The sequence below is a fragment of the Neofelis nebulosa genome, chromosome 9, assembly GCF_028018385.1.
Source record: "Neofelis nebulosa isolate mNeoNeb1 chromosome 9, mNeoNeb1.pri, whole genome shotgun sequence".
Classification (NCBI taxonomy): domain Eukaryota; kingdom Metazoa; phylum Chordata; class Mammalia; order Carnivora; family Felidae; genus Neofelis; species Neofelis nebulosa.
Genome location: NC_080790.1, coordinates 98,984,999 through 99,004,673, shown reverse-complemented (window position 1 = coordinate 99,004,673; position 19,675 = coordinate 98,984,999). Strand labels below are relative to the sequence as shown.

The following is a 19,675-nucleotide window of genomic DNA, read 5'->3' as shown; positions in this document are numbered from 1 at the left end:
ACGTGGGTTCTCTGGCCTAGTGGCATCAGTGTAGTTGAACTTCTTTCTGTACATGGGTTATTGGCTTACTTAAACCAACAGAACCAGTTGGTCTTTTCTGACCTACTGTTGGAAGTCATCAGATAGCATCACTTCTACCATTCGGTACTAGTTGAATCAGTCACAACCCACTCAGGGCAGGGGGAAGGACATATACACCCTACCTCTTGATTGGACAGACCATCACAGAATTTATAGACATGTCTCAAAGCTGCCACAATAGTAATACCATGTTATAAGACTATAAGGCATTTTGCATATAGTGTCATCGTTGAGATTTTTATAATTATTGGTTCCTTGGAGGATAATTTGCTGCTGCTTCCCATCAGTCAGAGAGCTTGCATGTCGTAATAGAGAAACAAGCCACAGGTTTATAAAAATCTAGTCACTTGAATCCAGGCTAGCAACTAGTTGAATGCCATCGATTGCTCAGACGAGTTGAGTGAATGCCTTCTCCATGTCCCTAAGATGCATTGATCTCCTGCTTCCCTCCCCAGCACTGTGTGAATGTCACTGAATGGTGAGAGGCCGACTAAATGGGCAGGGATATTGATTTTCTTTTCTACCATTTTTGAAAGCTCTTTGCTTACCAGGTGCTGAGCAAACATCAGGCAAATGGCCGACCACGTAGAAATAGATCAAGTGAGGAGCAACAAAGGCAGTTATGGTTTTCCAAACGTGAAGCTGGTTAAGCTTCAGATGCACCTCCCCCCACCTCTGGTTTTAGATTGGAAATTGCCCACTATTCACACTTTATTATTTGCCGATTCATAATATAGTTCACCCAGATGGTACTAAGTAGCATCATGGAAAATATTTCCAACCAATCCATGGAGATGAGGCTGTAGCTCTCTCTGAGGAGAGCTGACTAGAGACTCAGATATGCAGTGCTAACGACAGATGGGGCTGTGCATTTCAGAGGATGGGGTGTGCATCCTAGATGCCCAAGTGCAAAATTGCTTATATTCTTGGAAATGATAAGAGAGACCTGTACAGTCTGTCTCAGTAGCGACAAACACAGGATTTCTTTAGTATAGAGGACATTCTAGAAACCACCCAACACTATATTGCTAGTGACACCCAGGGAAACTGAGGTATGTTTACCTCTGCTAGGAAAAAAAAAATCCAGGGGTTCCTCAGGTGGTCAAAGGAAGGCAGGTTGGAAATCACCTGCAAACTCACACCATATGGAAGGAAACCACCGATGAGGGGTGGAGAGGGCCTCTTGAGATTTTGGTTGGCTCCATTCCCAACATGCATTCCCAGAGAATTTACCTCAAGGAACAACAAAGGACAATCTCCAAAAAATGATACTTTCTCTCTTTTTTTTTATGTTTGTATTTAGTTTTGAGAGGGAGAGAGAGACAGAGCACAAGTGGGGGTGGGGGGCAGAGAGAGAAGAAGACACAGAATCCAAAGCAGGCTCCAGGCTCTGAGCTGTCAGCACAGAGCCCAACGTGGGGCTCGAACTCACAAGTCATGAGATCATGACCTGAGCTGGAGTCGGACGCTTAACAGACTGAGCCACCCAGGCCCCCCAAAGAATGAGACTTTCTAATGATCTTGCCAGATTTTCTGAATTTAAATGGATTATTGCTTTCAGCAGAATAAGGTGAAAACCGTGGGCATTCTTGAGCTGGGTTTTAGGTTTTTGTGATGTTCATAAAGGAAAAGACCATCACAGGGCACGTTTGCCGAGCTCTGTCTTTGGAGCACATTCTCCGCATTCCGTTTGAAGAACGTCCATTTTATCCTCAACTATGGATGCGAACAGGATGCTGTGATTTCATTTCAAACCAGGAAACAAATTTGCTTTTCTATCCAATTTCTAGTCGGAGCCAAAAGAGGAAACCGCCTCATCTCCCTTTAGGAAAATGGGATTCCTTCATTTTCCCTGAAATGAATAGTAAAGGTGTTTTAAAGCAATGAGAAAAGAGAAAGGAAAATAAGGTCTAAATGTCTCCATTCTGCACATAAGAGCCTGGGTTCAGGGACAGAAAACTGTAGGTGGGACAGGCAGTTGTTTCGACCTGTCCCTGAAGTCAGGTGCTTCCACACCTGAGATCTCTCTGGACTCAGGTTCTCTCTCCTGAGAAGAAATTTGATTTCGTTGCAGCTGTTTTTGTTTTTGTTTTTAGATTTTTTAAATGCATTTTATTTTGAGAAACAGAGAGAGAGAACATGCATGCTCGCAAGTGGGGGAGGGGCAAAGAGGGAGGGGGAAAATCCCAAGCAGCCTCCTCCCTGTCGTTCCAGAGCCCGACTCGACTGGGGGCTTGATCTCACAAACCATGAAATCACACCCTGAGCCGAAATCAAGAGTTCAACGCTTAGCTGACTGAGCCACACAGGCACTCCTTTGCTGTTTTTATTTTAAAGTGACCATTTTCCTATTCTGTCCCCCCCCACCATTCATGCTCTCTTTCAAAAGTAAACATTAAAAGGAAGAAAAAAAGAGGAAGAAAAAAGACATACCATGTATTTTTTGTCACAAATATCGCATATTTTTAGGGACACCTATTCAACAATTAAAATAGTAAGGCTTTCCCCTGGAAGTCTCCTTGGGGCTACACAGCACTTTTCAGATTTCATTAACTGGCTGCGTACAAGTGACCACATTGTATAGCATGAAACAAAGCATGACATAGTTTTTTAAAATGCTGACTAGGCATGGACAACCTGGTGCCCCTCCTTTGCCTGTGTAACTGGAGTGGTCCAATTCATGTCTGGAAGTGGGGGAAAGGGGTGAATAGAAATAAGATCTCATCAGGGAATAATAGTACACCAGCCACATGTGGGGGGGGGGGTGGAAATGGCGATAGTTCCCTCACATGCCCAGAGTTCTAGAAATGCAAAGCTGTACCATGGAAATGGCCAGGTTTTCTCTGAAACTAGAACAAAATATATTTTTATACTTGGTTTTGTTTCCCCCAAGAAAATTACAGTTTAATGGCGGGTACACCCAATGGTAGGAAACGTCCAATGTTCTAAATGACTATTCAAGTCCCAACTGCGTGACTTAAACAACCCTTTTGCAAAGAAGTCAGCAAAAATAATGTTGGCCGTTTTCAGAAAACGGAGCAGATATTCAAGAATGGGGAGGGTGTGGGCAATGGTTTGTGTGTCGATATTTTTTCCCAGTTTTATTGAGATATAATAGACCTACAGCACTGTATGAGTTTAAGGAGTGCAATGCAATGGCCTGGCTTACATATATGGTGAAATGATGACCACAATAGGTTTAGTTAACATCCATCTTCTCACAGAGATACAATACAAAGGAAAAGCGAAAAAAAGAGAAAATATTTTTCCTCATCACGAGAGCATTTAGATTTTACTCTTTTTTTTTTAATTTTTTTAATGTTTATTTATTTCTGAGACAGAGAGAGACAGAGCATGAGTGGGGTAGGGGCAGAGAGAGAGAGGGAGACACAGAATCAGAAGCAGGCTCCAGGCTCTGAGCTGTCAGCACAGAGCCCAACGCGGGGCTTGAACTCACAAAACGGTGAGATCATGACCTGAGCCGAAGTCAGTCACTCAACCAACTGAGCCACCCAGGTGCCCCTAGATTTTACCCTTAAAAACTTTCCTTTATACCTTACAACAGTGTTAACTGTAGTCATCATGAGGTATGTTACATCCCCAGTATTTATTTCTCTAACAGCTGAAAGTTTGTACCTTCCTCTGATTCTCCCTCTCCCCAACCCCCTCCATCTCTGGTAACTACAAATCCGATCTCTTTTGTGTGCGTCTTTTTTTTTTTTTTTTTTTTTTTTAAGATTCCACATATACGTGAGATCATACAGTGTTTGTCTTTCTCTGAGTGATTTCACTTAGCACACTTAGCATAATGCCCTTAAGGTCCATCTATGTTGTCACAAATGGCAGGATTTCTTCTTTTTTGTGACAGAATACTGTATGTTGTGTGTGTGTGTGTGTGTGTGTGTATACATATATACATACATATATATATATATATATATATATATATATACACCACATGGTATATATATATATATATATATATATATACACCACATGGTATATATATATACCACGACTTCTTTATCCACTCATCCATCGATGGACTCTTAGCTTATTTCCATGTCTTCGCTGTTGTGAATAATGCTGCTGTAGACACGGGTGTGCAGAACTTTTCAGGGTAGTGTCTTCATTTCCTTTGGATGTATTCTTAGAAGTAGAATTGTTGGGTCGTATGTTGGTTCTATTTTTAATTTTTTGAGGATCCCCCCCAACTACTGTTTTCTATAGTGGCTGCAACCAACAGTTGTGCATCGACATTTTGACACAAAAACACTGAGATCGGAGAGTATGGGCAGGAGGCACATGGGCACATGTGAGGGTTTATAAAGAGACTGGCCTGTCTGAGTCATGGTGGAAAGTCTGTGGTGTGCAGATGTAGGCTGGGCAGATGGGGTGAGGATACTTTGGCAACCTCGAAGTCTGGACTGAAGCACTGTTGTGTTCTGTAGGGAGAAATCATGCTGGTGACTGCAGAGAAAACTAGACCTTAGCCATTTGGGAGAGGGAAAGCCATTTCCCTAGTTAACCCTCTGTCTCACTTCCCAATCCATGGTGGAGGAGAGGAAATGGGCAAGGCAGCCATGTGTAGGGCCAAAGGAAACAGCATTGTTCTTCTGGCCAGATGTATCCCAAGCTCCGACCTCAGTAATGATCATTTTTACATCTTACGTAGCCCCCAGCTCTTGCATCGCAATCAGCCTTTGAGCTTTTCCCATTGAGGCCCCAGAAATAACACTGCAGAGACAAGCCACCCCTCTGTGTCACCTTCCAATTCCTGACCCACAGACTCTGTAAGCATCATAAAGTGGTCGTTTTAAGCTACCATGTCTTGGGATAATTTGTGATGGCAGCAACAGTAGCTAGAACACCAACATTGACCTCTTGACTCACTGGCGGGTTGTCCTTGGTTCTGTTCGTTAGTTTAATCACCTTCTCCGATGCGGTGTTGGAAGCGCACAGTTCTTTACCAAGTTCCCAATGTGTCAAGGACTTGCAGTGTTAAGATGGAATCTCTTCCCACCCCCACTGCATATTTCTCTGACGCTCCGAACAAATGAAGGGGTTGAAAATTGCAATCTGCTATATATAGTGCCACCAGGGTTCTTCCTGCTTCTACTCACACAAATGGCACTCAGCCTTTTGTGATTTATGGCTCCCCACATGAAACGAGCCACCACCAGTCTCTCCCTCCCTTCTGTCAGTTGTGCATTTTGCAAATGGAAGTTTCTTGGGGGAAGCAGAAAAGAAGTATTGGCCAGGGACAGCTGAGGTGGCGTGTGGGAGAGGGACATACAATAGCTTCCTCAGTGGTTAATAGAGACCTTGTGTTTCTGAGCTCAAATGCACAACCGTGGGCCAGGGCCTGAGGATGATCATATCAGATTTTGTGCTGCAAGGTTATCTTGTTTTCAGGACATCACATAGATGGGCCACAGAACATGTTATTTCTACAGCTTCACGAGCAGGTCCTTCTAATTCTAAAGCTGGTTGGACTGGCAGCTCTCCTTTTCATGGTAGTGGGTGCTCTGTGTCTCCATCAAATTCCATCCCTGCACGGATATCTTCATTGAACAAATATCAACCATCAGCCTCATATTCCAGCATGAATATCAGCTGCCGTGTCACAGGTGGCAGGGAACATAGTGGTCCCCCCCAAGATGTCACCATCCCAGTCCTTAGAACCGGTGAATATGTCATGGCACATGGCAAAGCATAACGTGGCAAATAGCTTTAAGGTAGGGAGATTACCCTGAATGATCAGGTGGGCCCAATGTCATCGCGAAGGTCTCCTAGGAAGGCAGCAGAAGAGAGGGGCAGAGTAATACCATAGATGAAGACTTTGACCCGCTGTTGCTGCCTTTGAAGCTGGAGGAAGGCCATGAACCAAGAAATGAAGCAGTCTGTGCAATGCAGAGAAAGCAAGGAAATGGATCCTCTCCTAGAGCCCCGGTAAGAGCGCAGCCCTGCGGGTACCTTGATTTGAGACTTCTGACCTCCAGCACTGTAAGAAGCTGCCTTTGTGTTGTTTTCAGCCACTATATTTTGGCAATTTGTTACAGCAGCCACAGAAAACTAAGATACTGCAGAATGAAAAACTGTTTTCTCCTTGCATTTGTCAGAGGGCAGATCTAAGCACCCGTTGGTTCAGTTCCTTCCAGGGGCACTATTGAAAAGCCGATTTATTATTTTCTTCGTTTGTTCTGCATCACTGTGCTGAGGCTCATTAACACCCCATCCCTGGGTGCTCTGTGCATAAGCAGAAACGTATTAAGAATCAATCGCTCTGACCTTTATTCCTTGTTGGTGTTTTGTCATTCGTGGGCTGCTCGACCTGACATGTGAATTATGCTCTGGCTGCCTGATGCAGAGGATGCACCTACCAGCCCCCAAATATTTCAGACATATGCCAATTGCGATTTCAACACACATTCGCTTTTCCACCCCGTCAACCTGGAACTGTTCCATTGGCAACTAATGAAAGACCGATAGGAGGAAGGAATTGGCAAGGCATCACTGTTGACAAAGGGCCTAACCTTTGAGAAAGATTAAAAATAGATGCCCTTTAGGAAGAAAGAACCGAGGAAGTGAATCTTCTCTCGTCTTTAACTCTTTGGTCTATTGTCCTAACCCAAAAATCGAACCTTCTTCAGAGTTTGCGAAAGAAAAGGAGACCACGCGCTTTCAAGGATCCATTTGTGTTTAGAAGCAAGCAGCTTGTTGGTGTGTACCCCCCCCCAATGAAAATGTACAATGAAGCCGTATTGCAACATTTGTCAAAGCAAATAAATGGGGTGGCCCTTCATGCAGCAACATGTCAGGCATTAAGAGCATCTAGAAACAAACAACTTCGGAGGGGTTTCTCACCATGTCCTCTCGCCTCCTTTGTCTTAATTCTACCCCTTCTGGTGGTGCCCGATTCTAAGCCCTGGAAACAGCCCAAGAATTTCAAAATCACCTTTTCCATAAACTCCCCTTCCTTTCTTGCACCAATCTCAACCAGCTTCACTGGAGAGAAACCATCTAACGAAGGACCTCATGCCCAAGTGTTTGTAAATGGTAACACCTGGATGTGTTGCCTGTCCCAGAGGACTTGTTTTCCAAATCTTTTTAGAGACATAATCAACATGGATAATGAGGGCTTAGAACTCAAGCTTAACTCTTCGTGGCTGGAATTCAGTCAGTGTAGAGGTGCGCAGGGGAGGCGATCTGAGTCACTGGAAGCTTTCTCTGGGCCCCTCAAATCGCACCATTTGTACTACAACTCAAAGTTCTGCCCCTACTTCTTCCTTCATAGATGAGATGGATTCCATAGACACGCTATTCGACATAATTATAGGCAGTAATATTTATAGGAGGTCTCATAGTTGCCAACAAAAGGTTATTTCATGTGTTCCCCACCATTAAGCCTTGTACAGGCAAGAATTCTCTCATCTCCATGTTATACGTTAGGGGTCAGCAAACTTTTTCTATAAAGAGCCAGAAAGCAAATACATCGTTAGCCATATGGTCTCTGCTGCAACTACTCAAGTCTGCCCTTGGAGTGCGAAAGCAGCCAGGAGCAGCATGTGAACGAATGAGCACAGCTGTGTTCAACAAACTGTATTTACAAAAACAAGCAGCAGGCTGCATTTGCCAATCCCTGCTCTAGAAGAAGGAAACAGGATCCAGCAGTTTGAGGGACCCAGAGCACACACAAATAAGAAGCAGATCAACCCAGGACCTGAACCCAGTGCTTTCTGACTCCAAATCTACTGCTTGTTCGCCACAAAGCAAAGCATTTGGTGCATGGTCTTTAGCCCTCGGTAGAGTCATGACTTTGGATCAAGTCATACACAATCTCCACCCATCCCCACATCTCCCCGTGCACATTTAGTGAGGCAACATCTGGGACTAGGCCACCATCATTACCATGCGGTCAAGGAAACAGAGGGAAGGTAACTGACCCACAAGACCAAACCAGGCCATTAGACAGGATAATTAGTGACACTTCATTGCATATTCAGTCAGATTCATCCACTCCTTCCAGAAGCACATCATGGAGCCCTCCCTGCAGCACAGAATGGGGACTAGGCATCCCAGACCCGCCCTCACTCAGCATCCTCCTCAGCAGAAGCAGCCATGCATCAGCATCACGATGGAAGTTTCACAGGGGACAGAGCTTTAGGAAGCTATGTTCCTGCTGTGCTGGAGCCATTCATTCCCAGCTGGGCACCATGACACCTACTCTGTGGGTCCTTCCCACAGAGTGAAGGTGAAGACCTTCACCTCCAGGTGCCTCCCCAGGAAGGTAGAGCGCTGGGTGGGTTAGTCAGGTGTGAGGACACTGGTTGGGCCACAGCTGGAGTGGACAGGGGCAGAGCCTTCCTCTCATGTGTCCTCCCAGAAACCTTCTCGGTTACACTGAGGTCCACCGTTTGTTGTTAGGAAACAAACGACATGCCTGCATGTCGCAGGCAGGCTCTCTTTGTCTACACTAGGTGTGTGGCCAAAGCTATTCATATATTAAAGTGACAGCCTCCCTTTGCTTCTTTTCCACACTCATCTCTCAAAAGAACCTCATTGACAGGACCACATCATTTTCGCCAAGGACAGTGTTTACAGGTTCCTGGCAGCCCTGGGAAATTGTCCTCTCAAGTACATCCCAGCCTAACCATCCCTTCCTCAACATCTGGCATAGTGCCTACCATCTTTTAATATCCTTTTCCTTAATACAGCCCCCTTAATCCAACCCGTGACATTCTTCCACCATCTTGGAAATAGGAGCAAGAGGAAGACTGAGATCATGCTAAGGCACAACCTCAAATCCCTACACACGTTCCAGCAAACACAGGAGATGGCATTTTACCTCCTCAAGGCATTCCCATAGGTTGTCTTTGCACTTTGCTCCGCTAGAAACGTCTTTTGATCCCTCTTTAATTACACTGACTTATCTCATGGTATATCTTGTATACAGTGCTTTCGATGATAGATACCAATTTGTTAATATCTTGTCACAGAGACGCAGTGACTGGAACTGTGACCAGTGGCATGCAGCCATATCCTCTTTCCTCAATTGACTGTCTTCATTCTTGCAAGATAGGCAAACCTCTCTAAATGAGGGCAATCAATACAGCGCATTTAGCCATAATTGTGGCTTAACTCCCTGTTCTTTGAAAAGTTAAGCAATGTGATTTGCCTAAAACTGGCCTTTCCAAAAAGGCATCCCTGCATGCTCAAGAGGGAAATCAAGCAGCCAGCCTCCTGCCTGCCCCCTCCCTCCCAGCGACTGACCTTCCTGGGTCACGTCTTCCCTCCCCAAACCCTTCTCATCTCTAGATCCCTTTTTGGATCTTGACAACCAAGGCCAGCAGCGGTGGCACAGCAGGTAAGCTAGAGTGTCTAAGCTTAGGAGTGGCCTCTTTCCTCTGTAATCTCCCACATCACCCCCAGCAATGATCTTTCTGGGTCTCTTATTTGAGATAACGCACTGCCTTGGAAAGGTGAAGTCAAAAAGGGGTGGAGCTGTGTTCTTCCTGTAGGTGGGTCTTCTGCCTCCAGGACCCACAGAGGAACAGGCTCTAGCTCGTTTCTCTTGCCATGTTTAATTTGTCTCCAACTAGCTAAGAGCAGTAAGAATGAATCAAAGGTGCCTGGGCTGCTTTGGAAGGCACCGTGCCACTGCCTTTCCACAGGGCCTGAAATATTAGAACACTGGCAACAATTATAGCAGCAAATGCAGGCATTTATTGAGTAAATACTATGAGCCAGGGGTCCATATGCATAATCTCTCTGATTCTCTCCATAATCCAAATTACGAAGTGGGAACAGAGAAGCAACTGGTGCAGTAGGGAAGCATACAGACTGTGCAACCAGATTGCTCTGGTATCCTATGGGTTTCTGAGGGCTGCCATAGCCACGTATCATAGACCGGGTGTTTTAAACAACAAAAATGCATGTCTCACAGTTCTGGAGCTTGAAGTCCAAGATCAAGGTGTCAGCATGTTGGCCAGGAGGGAAGGATCCGTTCCAGGCCTTTCTCCTTGGCTTGGAGATGGCTGTCTTGACCTTATATCTTCACAGCATTCCCTCTGTGTGTCTCTGTCCAAATTTCCTTGTGTTAGAATAGGACACTGGTCATACTGGATTAAGGCTCACCTTACAGAGCTCATTTTAACTTAATAGCCTCTTTAAAGACACTATCTCCAGGGCACCTGGGTAGCTCAGTTAGTTAAGCATCTGACTCTTGATTTCGGCTCAGGTCATGATCTCACGGTTTATGAGATAGGACCCCCCATTGGGGTCTGCGCTAACAGTAGGGAGCCTGCTTGGGATTCTCTCTCTCCCAGTCTCTCTGCCCCACCCCCACTCATGTGATTGCTCACGTGCCTGTGCTCTCTTTCTCTCTCTCAAAACAAATAAACAGGGGCGCCTGGGTGGCTCAGTGGGTTAAGCGGCCGACTTCGGCTCAGGTCATGATATCGCAGTCTGTGAGTTCAAGCCCCGTGTCGGGCTCTGTGCTGACAGCTCAGAGCCTGGAGCCTGTTTCAGATTCTGTGTCTCCCTCTCTCTGACCCTCCCCCGTTCATGCTTTGTCTCTCTCTGTCTCAAAAATAAAAACGTTAAAAAAAAAATTAAAAAAAAACAAATAAACATTAAAAAAAGACACTATCTGCAAATACAATCATATTCTGAGGGACTAGTAGTTAGAACGTCAACATGTGACTTTTTAGGGGGACACAGTTCAACCCAGAACAGATCTGAACCATGTCTCTGCCCTTGGCTACCTGTGTGACTTTTACCCAGCCACTCACTCTGTCCTGCCTTCATTCCTAAGCAGCCTTGAGGTTGTTGTGAAAATTATGTACATGAAATACTTAAAGCCCTCCTGACACACAGCCAGACCTCAATAAATGTCAGTTGGTATCAGGGCTCATCCCCATTTTCCAAGTGAACAAACTGAGCCTTAAATAGGTTCCGCAACTTGCGTGAGATCACACGGCTGGTGAAAGACAGATACATCGGGGCCCGTAACCTACATCTGCCTATCCCAAAGACCAATCTCTCATCTACAATGCTGCCTCCTTTTCTGCAACCTTTTATTCTGAATAAAAGTCAATATTCTATCTAAATAGAAGTAAAGCTATATCGTCCTTTCCAGGAGATGAAGCCCAGCCCAATCCATTTTAAATCCCCCCAGCAACTCAAAGCTTGAAGGGAAAGCCCCCAGTGTGCCTCTGGTATCTCATGAGAGGAAGAACAGAGCCTGTCTGTGTTGGCCACTGACTCTGTAAGCACACATCAGAAAGGACTTGAATTCTTCTCTCCTACCCAGGAGATTGACACCAGGGAGGATGATCAGGCCAGGAGCCAGAGGAGCCTTCTGACTTCAGCCTTAATCCTGCGCCCCATGTGGACACATCTTCAAGCCCGCCCACGGTTGTCCTAGCTAACATGTTGGGCGTGATGTTTCTGGAACAGCTATTTTTGTTTTGTTTTAAACTATCAAGGGAAAAAAAGTCCTCAGCCCATAATAAAGGCTAGGTCATTTCGTGTGCAAATTAAGAGGTTTTAATAAACAGAAGATCCACATTCTTTGGAAACCTTGCTGTAGCCTTGATGCCCGCCCACGCACCTCCCCAGCCTGCTGTCCCTGCCCCTCCCAGCTAGCACTAGGTGAATCCAGAGAGATGATTTTTCAAGGAGTAGATGGGCTGTGTTATCTTACAGATGTGAGTTTGTTCTCTTTCAGAGACCACTTGGTGTGGTCTCTGGAAGCATAGATGCTTTGTCCCTTGCTCTCATCTGTGGTTTGAGCAGTGTGAGAACTGGGACAAGAGCGAGGAGGGGGAGGAGACCCCAGCATGCAGTTCCTCAGCCTCAGCTTAGGAATCAGGCACTTGGAAAGCTTTAAGAGACCCTAAGGCCAGGCCCACCTCTAGGGACTCTTGACAAACCCCACCACCACCACCCCCCTCCAGGCGATGGTGCCACTGGCCAAGCTTGGGACCCTCTGCTTCCCCCACAGAGGCATTGTCGGATGCACCACAGGACCAGAGCAGGTCTTAGAGTTCCACTCTCCACCGGTTCTCAGCCAGGACCCACAGTACAACTCCCTGGGGTTCTTAAGGGACACATTCCTGGGTGGTCAGAGTAGCCACCTTAGGTTGTCTGACAGCCATCCATATGTTTCATTAAGAACAGCAGATGTTTCTTGATCTTTTTGGAGTAAATTTAAAAGAGATACTACCAGATGTCATATCTATATTAGAACAGATGTAGATATTATAACATAGGTATTAGAGGTATCATATATGGATAACATGTAGGTATTATACATATAAATCCACTGGTTACATTTTATAAAATATATCTATATATATTTACCAAACATATGGATATTATCCATCAATATTGTATACATGTGCGTGTGTGTATACACACACACACACAAGTGTGTATGTGTGTATACACACACACACACACACACACACACGTTTCAAATTTACGACATTGTATCAGTTTCCTATGGCTACTGTATTAATTACCACAAACTCGGTGGCTTAAAACAACTTCTACTTACTCTCTCACAGTTCTAGGGGATGGAAGTCCAAAGTCAAGGCCATCAGCTTGCAGGGCTGTGCTGCTCCGGGGCTCCAGAGGAAGAAAGTCCTTCCCTGCCTCTTGGAGGTTCTATTGGCCGCCAGCACTCATGGGCTGTGGCTCTTTACTCCAGGCCCTGTTTCCCCCTTCACCTGGCCTTCTGCTCTTCTCTGTGTATGCATCTCCTCAGTGTGAGTCTAATAAGGACACTGGTCGCTGGATACGTGTCATTGGATTTAGGGCCCATCCTGATAATCCAGAATGGTCTTAACTCAAGATCTTGAGTTACAACTACAAAGACTCTTTTTCCAAACAAAGTCTTGTTCACAGGTTCCAGAGATTAGGATGTGAGCATACAATTTGGGGGGATATATAGTTGGGGGAACATATATTTTGGGGGGAACATTGAATCCACTACACTACAAAAGAATCATGCTAAACATACTCCTTTAAAAAAAGAAACTCCCTCTTGGGGCACCTGGATGGCTCAGTCAGGCAAGCGTCCGACTTTGGCTCAGGTCATGATCTCACAGTTCAGGGGTTCAAGCACCTCATCAGGCTCTGAACTGACAGCTCAGAGCCTGGGGCCTGCTTCAGATTCTGTGTTTCCCTCTCTCTGTCTCTGTCCCTCCCCAACTTATGCACTCTCTCTCTCTCAAAAATAAATAAACATTTTTTTTATTTTAAATAAAGAAATAATAAATAATTTTTAAAAACCTCCTCTTTCTATGTATGTGTATTAGTGCAAACATGTAAACATTTTCTGGAAGGACTCATGCGAAGTCATGAACAGTGATCACTTTTGAGCAGAGAATTATTTGAGAGCAAGGAAGGAAAGAGGGGGATGAAACGTTCCCTTCCCATTATACAACTTCCTGTACTGCTTTAATTTTCTAGCCATGCACATGTGTTACCTTCTTTTTTTTTTTTTTTTAATGTCAACAAGGATTCTCAGGAGGTTGAGGGTGTGAAATTATGTTTTTTCTTTTCTTCTTTCCTACTTCTCCATTTTAAAACAACAATTTTGGGGGCGCCTGGATGGCTCAGTCGGTTAAGCATCTGACTCTTGGTTTTGGCTCAGGTCATGATCTCATGGCTCATGGGATCAAGCCCCACATCTGGCCCTGCACTGACAGCATGGGACCTGCTTGGGATTCTCTCTCTCCCTCTCTCTCTTCCCCACTCATGCTTGCTCGCTCTCTCTCAAAATAGACAAATAAACTTAAAAATAAGTAAATACATAAATACATAAATAAAGTAAAACAACAATTTTTATTTAATCAAAGAAGCAGCTCACGTGGGTGATTTGGATGTCCCGCCCAATCAGAGAGTAAGTGACCCAATCTGACCGTGTCCTCTCACAGAGAAAGAACCAAGAAGGAGGGCAGGACAGGCACTGGGAGAGCTGGCTGCTAAGGGGGAGTGGGCATCTCCCTGCCTCCTCGCCTTGGGAGGTGATGGCCCCAAGGCTTCCCATCTGCAGATCTCTCTACCGAGTGAGGATTTCACAGCTTGGATCCCACCGGGGCCTCCCCACAATTCTGAGAAGTGGAAATAGGCATTTTACAGGGGAAGAAAATTGGCCTCCAGGACAGTGTCAACCTTGGGGCAGATTGGGATCCCCTGGAGAGTCTGATTGGGTCCAAGCGTGGGCCACGTGTGGGGATTGCTAAAGCTCCCCGGGTGACCTGGTGTGCACCCCAGGTAGAGGTGAGCTGGCTGAAGGCTGGGAGGGGAATTGACATATGTGGGCATTTACTGTGTGCCCGGAGCTGTGTTTCACAGGTGCTCCACAGAGGATGAGGCCACTCATTCCTCAAATGAACCCTCAGAAATAGTTCCTCTCATTCCGGTGATAAGGAGTCTCAGAAATATCACTATTATGCTCAAAGATACAGAGTTAGTAGGGGCAGATGCAGGTTGCAAACCCACCTCTATGGTGGCACCACAATCCAGAGCTCTTTCTACAAAACCTCTTGGCTTCCACGGATGACCCTTACCCAGTTCACTCCGGTCCTGGGGTGGGGCAAACTTCGAGAAGTTCCACTTTATTAACTGCTCAAAAGTTTGCCATCAGAAAATCGAGAAAAGCAAAAACGATCACACGCTACCTGTTCTCAAATGCATGGGTTTATGCACGTGTCTTACAACCGCTCTTGGCAAATGACAAGAGTGACGACATCGTACTGCCTTAGGCTGGAGCGTCAAAACATGCAGAAGGTGTTGGCAATTTAGCAGAAAATCCTGGAGGCAATAGCGGAGCACTCTTTCAAGAAATGCTGATCACCAACATGCTCGACGGCACGGAGGATGACATCCGTAGGAAAACACAGACGTGGACAATTCTGAGGCTCCAAATGTGCAACAGTTTCGGAACATCCTAACCAATGTACTTCCTAACATTTTCCCTTTTTCTTTTTGTTTGTTTTTTTTACAAAAGTTATACATGGTTGAAGAAGTCTTTGTCCAAATGGGACTACAAGAGCACTTCCTGTACAAAATGAAGTTTACAAATGAGAAGGAAGCATCGTGACATGGTTTCATTCTCAGGAGTCGTAGTAATCTCCTAGGGCTGAATTCAATTCTTAGTGGTTGTATTAGTTTCTATAACAGGATACCACAAACTGGGAGGCCCAATACAACAGAGATTAACTCGCTCACAGTTCTGGAGGCCAAAAGTCTGAGGTCCTGGTGTTGGGACACCACACTCCCTCTGAAATCTCTAGCAGCCCATCTCCTTTTGCCTCTTCCACCTTCTAGTAGACCCAGGAGTACTCTGGCTTGTAGAAGGATAACTCCATTCTCTGCCTCCTCCCTCTTCACATGGCTTTGCCCTGTGTGTCCTTATGTCTTCCTGTGGCATTCTTCTCGTGTGTCTGTCTGTCCTCTTCTTATGAGAACACCAGCCACGTTGGATTAAGGGCCCATCTTCCTCCAGTATGACCTCCTCCTCCTAACTAATTACATCAGCAACAGCCCTGTTCCCATATAGGGTCACATTCTGAGGTACTGAAGGTTAAGATTTCAATATATCTTTCAGAGGGACACAATTTGACCCATGAAGGTGGTACATAAAAATAATTCTTGGTAGTACACAAAATAATGGTGTAACACATCTACAGCATCATAGATTTTAAAACTTTAGCGTTTTCACAAACATGTCAATTTTGTGTTTTGTTTCTTTTCCCACACTCACTCCCAGCAAAGTCGTCTCACCCTTTGGAAGCAGGTTTCCCATATTGCTCGTCTTTCTCCTGGCCCCTCTCCTGCCCCCACAGTGGATGCTAATTAACAGCTGTTTAATTATCAGCCCAGCGGGGGAGTGATCCAGACCCTGATCCTCAGAGAGTCAAATCCACAGTTAAGTTGTCCCAGATACTGGAAGGTTGACTGTGTTCCATGCCTTAGCAAGAGGCAATGCGGCTTGGTGGAAAGTGTGGAGTATTTAGAATTGGTCAGCCTGCGTGACTCTGCCATGTTTTCAACAGCTGAACAATGGCCGCTAACCTTCCTTTCCTCAGTTGTAACCATATCCTCCCCACAGTCTTGTTGAGAAGATTATATGTAGTGAAAGTACCTTGCTAATGAAACGTCTAAAATAGAAGGCAAATGTGCAGGGATAGTATCTGCCTCCTAGAATGATCTGTAACCGGCACATTGTAGATGTACAAACACATTTGTTGATTGAAAATTCTTCGTTAAAGAGAAAGACTATAAGAAGGAAGGAAGTGGGAGGAGTTTCTGGAGTAAAACTTGTTCAAGCATGGGTGTCAAATAAAGATTTAAAAGTTGAACCAGAATTGCAGAATATCCATCTCTTCATTTCTAATAAAATAATTCCCAGTAACAAACACTCTTGCTTTCTTATCTTGTTTATCTATATAAATGATTAGGTCAATGGACAACTTGGATGAGCAGTCTAAAATGAAATACCTAAGCTAACTGTACATTATTTTTCAAGAAGGCAAGGAGCTATGGTTAAGTTGCAGGCCACTGGTGCCACATCGAAGTGGTAATGAAAGGTACCGTGTGTGAAAGGTTACATTCAGAGGAGGAGAAAGAGAGAATAAAAGTAACCTTGTAGTTATAATGTGAGGAAGGAATTTGAACACCAGGAAATACTTCTCTGATATTAACTGTTTTATCACACGAGGGGTTATAACACTGAAATCTCCTCCAGGGGTCTTTAAAAATAGTTAATAATCTCATCTTTCTGCTACTGGAAATTTCAATTATAGTAGAAAACAATCCAAATGACCAGTAAGAGGGATATCATTGGGTAAATTATTGTACATTATTCTATGGGATATTTAGGTAGCTATTAAAAATTAATTTATGAGAGCCCTAGAGAAGCATATTAAAATCCTTATGTACACTACTTAGAGAAGAAAGAACGCAGAATTTTATCTGTCGTTCAATTACTCTTATGTAAAAATTAAGTTTAAATGAAAATTAGCATTGGACAAGAACCCAGAAAAAGAAAGCAATTTATGGTAGTCCGTGGTATCACTGTGGGGAAAAATACGTATTCTCCAGTTATTTGCATATAACAAGAAAAATATATGTTTTAAAGGTGTTCTCTGTCTTGGTATTGTAACTGTGATCTTCACTGAAGACGTGAACATAAACTAAAAGGCTCAGAAAGGTCTGCAGTCTTAGGATTTTTAATTTTCAGTAACACTAAATGACAAGATTGCAGACACCGACGTCATGCTTCGGCACTTCTGAGCAGCAAGGAGGGGTGGTGTCCAGAGAGCACAGCGTTCCAAAGCATCGCTGGTCTCCATTAAAACCTAATTTATGGAATTAAAAATTAATTTTATGGAAATGAGTTTTAAGTCTTTTCATTAGACTGCACTCAGTCTAATTAAGTTTCGAGTGCTATTGTCGTAGCCATTCCTGCTCTGTTATCTAAAAAAAGATGAAATCCGATGTGGGTCTGCTTGTTCTTATGCTACTGAGAATCAGCAACTCCAAAAGGGAGTTTTCGAGCATCCACAGGGCAGCTACTCTTGCTTAGCAAAGACCCTAGCAATGGAACAACGCTACCTCAACAAAATCAGTCATGACAACGAATCCAATATGATGGGAATCCCACAACGGAAGCCAACCCAGGCTTACCATTAATGAGCGGAGCAGATAAAGGTCTTACTCAGGACCACTATGGGAAGATGCGATGGCCGAATTCAGGCTCCTTCCCAAGTGAAAGCGACACTCTTACCCCTCTTCCTTAGTACCTGCGTCCATAGTAAAAGAAACGTTTTAAGAGGGGTGCACTATGGCTCTTTACATAAACGTGTGTGTGTGTGTGTGTGTGTGTGTGTGTGTGCGTGTGTGTGTGTGTAGGTAGATCTATCTTCTATCTGTTCTGTGACAGCTGTGAGGATACACAGAGCACACCTCTGATTTCCAGAAGAGTAATTGACCAAGCACCCCAGCTGCTGCGCTCTGAAACCTGTCACTGTGTTGGCAACAGGCCATGCTTCCCAGGCGGCTCCAGCCAGTCACTGAGCACAGCAGGAGCACTGAGGCAGGATCATCCCTGGGAGACACAGGGTTCCTCTGAAAGTCGACTTTGGAACCCCAACAGACTTGTCACACTTTCCTTACACTATGGGGCAGTTGAGGACACTTTTGCCCAACCTTGTTCATGCTCTCCTTTACGGGGTCAAGCTTGCATGGCAGTGTCTTGCATTTTCTCTCCTAATAAAAACCTTGCGTATTTAATCTCATCTTGGCATCTGCTTCTCAGAAGATACATATATAGAATATATAGAAAATACACATCATATACATATATGCGCATGTATATTTGAATCATAATTTCTCTCCATTTGTTTTTTTTTTTTTAATGTTTATTTTTGAGACAGAGAGAGACAGAGCATGAATGGGGGAGGGGCAGAGAGAGAGGGGGACACAGAATCGGAAGCAGGCTCCAGGCTCTGAGCCATCAGCCCAGAGCCTGACGCGGGGCTTGAACTCATGAACCGTGAGATCGTGACCTGAGCCGAAGTCGGACGTTCAACCGACTGAGCCACCCAGGCGCCCCATCTCCATTTGATGGACACTAGTTATGTCTAGATTTTTACCATTATAAAAATATCCATCCATGGGGCATCTGGGTAGCTCAGTCTGTTGAGCTTCTGACTCTTGATCTCAGCTCAGGTCATGATCCCAGGGTCATGGGATCAAGTTCCACATTGAGCTCTGTGCTGAGCATGGAGTCTGCTTGGAATTCTCTCTCTCTCTCTCTCTCTCTCTCTCTCTCTCTCTCTCTTTCCCTCTAGTGCCTCTCTCCTACTCATGAGTGCTCGCTCTCTCTCTCTTTCTAATAGAAAAAAAATTAAAATTAAAAAAAAAGAAAACACATCCATCCCATGCTTCCAAATATTTGCTATGTGCCAAAGAGAGTATCTGTTGTTGGAATACTTCCAAGGAATCGAGCAAATGCCACACCTACCACTTCTTTTCTACACATACAGAGTTTCTGGTAGAATTAAAGATTTTCTGGCAAATGAGCCCCCAGGTTTCCTATCTCAGTGTGTAGAAGGAAATGAAGTACCACTCTCCTACAGCATTCCTGCACATTCCAGGACAGCAAGGGAGGGGAGGTTTCCAGCCACGTTTACGATCCCTCCATTTTTCCCTCCCTACCGTCACTGTAGACATGGGTCCTCTTGTCTTCCCTGGTCCCAATCAGAGTTCTCAAGTGCAAGCAACAGAAATCAATTCTGGATTAGTTAAGCAAAAGAGGATTTCCTGGAATGGTATGGGGAGCTCCCAATCAGTGAGAGGCCAAAAGATTTGTCTTGGGGGAGCTCCAGGGTCGGGTTGTGGAACTGTTGTAAGAACGTTTTACAGGGAAGGTCTGGGGAGTGAACCTAGGAAATAAATAGCCTTCAAGGGCTCCTTTTCCCCTCACATTACTTTCCCAAAATGCAAATCCATACCCACCGGGGCTCCTCTAAGGCAGAGAGAGCCTGCAATTTCTTTGCAGCAGATAAGGTGTCTC

At 44.8% G+C, this 19,675-nt stretch overlaps 1 protein-coding gene across 1 annotated transcript in view; it reads left to right on the top strand.

The window, feature by feature from the left end:
* Positions 1–19,675, top strand: part of PCSK2 (proprotein convertase subtilisin/kexin type 2) — a 275,251-nt gene that overhangs the window by 124,607 nt on the left and 130,969 nt on the right. The window lies entirely within an intron of this gene.